General features: G+C 36.1%; 1 long non-coding RNA gene across 1 annotated transcript; it reads left to right on the forward strand.

The window, feature by feature from the left end:
- Positions 1-220: 220 nt before the first annotated feature.
- On the forward strand, positions 221-1777 carry LOC113308932. The gene is made up of 3 exons (XR_003340187.1): positions 221-790; positions 870-1251; positions 1333-1777. It is a non-coding gene; the product is annotated as an uncharacterized LOC113308932 (long non-coding RNA).
- Positions 1778-3527: the final 1750 nt, after the last annotated feature.

Below are 3527 nucleotides of genomic sequence, written 5' to 3' on the forward strand. Positions count from 1 at the left end.
CAAGCAAACTTCATCTTTTTGTTGTTTATGGTGGAGCCGTCTATCCGGAAAGGAAAGTACCCTAATTAGGCGAAATATCTTATGACCACTCGTTTAAAGACTTATGTGGGATCAACAAGCTCCGATTAAATTGATACCAGCCAACAAACCCCTTTTGTTCTTCATCTTTTAAAAAATTTCTAATTTATAACAAACTTTTCCTATCGAGGGTTAACGGATTTTGAAAGAGGCAATTGTTTTACCCGCTCAGAATGTCTTCACTGAATCTAGATGGTTTTCCATGGTGTAAAAATGCAGGTCTTCCAGTACCATGATGGCAGTAGTTGGCTTCTAATGAGTTGAAGAGAAAGTCCTTGAATGAGTTGCATGTTTTATCAAATAAAGTGATGGAAATTGAAGAAAAAGCCACGGTTTAAACCGTGTACCAACTCGCTAAGGGCGGCCTCGGTTTAAGGAACATCAAAGAAATTACAAGGTTTGATTTGTATTGTGATTTTAATGATATATTGAATCAAGTTAAGAATAAATCTAATTCTGCTTCGACTATCAATCTGTATTGTTGTTTACATAATTCAAGTACACTGGCCTCAATTTTTCTAGAAGGTTTATTCATTGCCGCATTACGTAGTTCTTGAACGCATTCACTCGGATGACAATGTATATCTCAAAGTCCTTTAGGCTTATTTATAACATGCCATTTGTTCGATCAAATATTTTACTGTTTAACAGGGAGGATATCAACATTTTGGGGGATAGAAAGAAACGATTCCAGGAAGACTTCAAATTAGAGGTATGTGATGGTTATTCTTTTGAAGGTTCTCATTTTAATTGAACAACGGGAGTTGAATGCCCATTCACTTTTTGGCTAGGTGCTCTCTTTGGTTCCTGATATCGTTGGATATACTATTGGAGACGAGGATGAGACTTTATACGAGGAGGAGGATATTTTGCGGCACTACTAATTGGCATGATGGTAAGAGATATTTTCTTAGATACAGTTAGTCAATAACAACAGTATTTTACATTTCACCCCGGTTCTGCTATGAACAATTGAACATCTCAAAAAATCAAAAGGTGTATGTGATAGCTGTTCAAGGTAGAAAAATGTGCCAAGAACACGAAGGGAAGAGAACAATTGGTTCTGTTCAGGAATTAGTAAAAGAAGGCAAAATCAGTTGTTTGTGGTGTGAAGTTTGAAAATGAACCTTCCAGCAGCCAACTTCCAGTTTTAGAAGGAAAGTCTACGCTAAGGTACACATTTCTCTTTTCGGTTCACTTATGTTTTTAAATGATTAAGTTTTAGATATGATGTATCTTGATATATGGATATAGGTTAAGAACCAGGACGACATGAGAATTGGTAAAGAAGCAGCGAGGTTATTCGTTGAAAATAGAGTATTTGTTGTGATAGTAAACGTTCAAGATGAATCAGGTGATCATGTTGTTGCATCAATTGCACCAAAGAGATGTAGTTGCAAGCACTGTGATGTTACCGATGAAAAAAAGCAAGTGGAAGACACTATGAATTTCCCACTTTAATATTGTCAGCTTTCTAAAGAACCATTATATATGTTCCACTCCGACTTGAAATAATGCAGGTATGTCCAACACGGTGAATTTGTCACTTTAAATAGACCCATGATTTTTCGTTTGTTAGAATACTAAGAAAAAGTGGTGAAAAGTGTAGATGAATGGATTCAGCTCACATGTTTGGTCCCGAAGGAAGAGCCTTTGGGCTATAAGATGATTATACACGCTGTGAAATAATCTTATAGATTAATTATGCGGACACAGTCTAGGATTACCGTTTTTACTTCTTATTTTTGAGCAATTAATGAACTAGTCCGTCCATTTGGACGGGATTATGGAGCTTGTTAAAGAATATTTGAAAATGAAGAAGATTTTTTATTGGTTTCTCATATCTTTGTGTTGCACAAACTTTGATCGGTTGGGATCCAACTAGAATTGGACTTATTCGATTGATAGTTGCATGAGATCGGTATTCACAATATATCTCTTTGAGATTTATTTGGATTGAGTGCGAATCTAAACTTGGCTATTTTGTTAGTTATTGGATAGATTGATCTAACCAGGCAAAGGAGTTTATTAGCTTAAACGAAAGAGCCTTTGCATATGACTTGAGATATCTTATCTTAAAGAATCATTAGAGTTGTTACCAAACAGATTTTTTTGATCCTTTACTGTTTGGAATACCATCCAAAGGAATTGTTCCAGTGTGTGCACTCATCGAAGTCGGAAGCGCATAACTGAGGAAACTAAGTGAACTAGGGGTAGTTGCTTGGTCTCAACTATACGCAGTTGGTTTAGATTTTGTATAACAGCTTAATTCTGAGAGTATTTAATTCTGGACTTGGTCCCGGGGTTTTTCTACATTTGCAGTTTTCCTCGTTAACAAAATCTTGATGTGTCATTTACTTTTCCTTTCCACAATTATAATTGTTGTTATTATAATTTAAAGTAAATTACACAAACCTTAACTCCGCTTTACTTGATAGTGATCCTATGGAGTTTGGTTAAGTCCGAAGCTATTATCAAGTAATCACACTTTGGTAGTCGTATTATCTCGATCTCGTATCCATAGACAATCACACAAAGTGTGAATACCGATTTGTAGTATTGTCTCGACTTTGTCCATAGACAATCACATTCGGTAAGAGGACTTATAGGTGGATAAATAAAAGATTGTGGTGTATTTGGATACCCTCGCCTTTTCACAGTCACCATCATCATTAACCCTCAAGGACATTTCTTCTATCACTGCCACCCTTACAAGTAGTCCTTTGCATCTACAATTTTCCTTCAAAATTTTGTCCCTGATGTGAAAGAATTGAGATAGAATACCAAGCTAAAGAAACATGGTTGCACAAATAAATTTCTTCATAAGAATATGTATCACATCATCTTGTTTCCTTGCACCCACTTCGTTCTCGCCAAAATACCACATTAGACTTCTCAAGAGTGTGGGAAAACTTTCTTTAGCTGTCAACAAAATGAGGAATATCATAAGCACAACACCACACTCCAGATTGTTATGCCAATGCGGCACCTGACCTCCTTCATTGTTAGTTGCAGTCAATTGACACCGGAATAGATGCACAAGGGTATTAGTTTCTTTGCTATCATCCTAGTAGTGAATGGAGACTTCTATATATAATGATACCCTGTATTTGGCTATAGTTTCAATTGCTAACACACCCACCACCAATTCCATCTCATGTTTCCTGGTTAAAAGGAACACAAGAAACTGAAGTTGTTGGGAACATTTATTCCCTATCTGGAATTCTTCACAACAATAAGAACACAATTTTTTTCTCTAGTTTCTTCCATCTTCTCATAAACTCCATTGGTAAGAGAAAACAATAAGTGATTCCCATGCCAACTACAACTCCAGTTACTCGCACCAAAAATAGAAGAGCTAGGTGATCCAAGTAACATCATGGGAAACCATTTGAAATTACTGTAAATTTTCATACTCAACCCAGCAAGGGACAATAAAGTTAATTCAT

This window comes from Papaver somniferum, chromosome 9 (assembly GCF_003573695.1).
Source record: "Papaver somniferum cultivar HN1 chromosome 9, ASM357369v1, whole genome shotgun sequence".
In the NCBI taxonomy this organism is placed as follows: domain Eukaryota; kingdom Viridiplantae; phylum Streptophyta; class Magnoliopsida; order Ranunculales; family Papaveraceae; genus Papaver; species Papaver somniferum.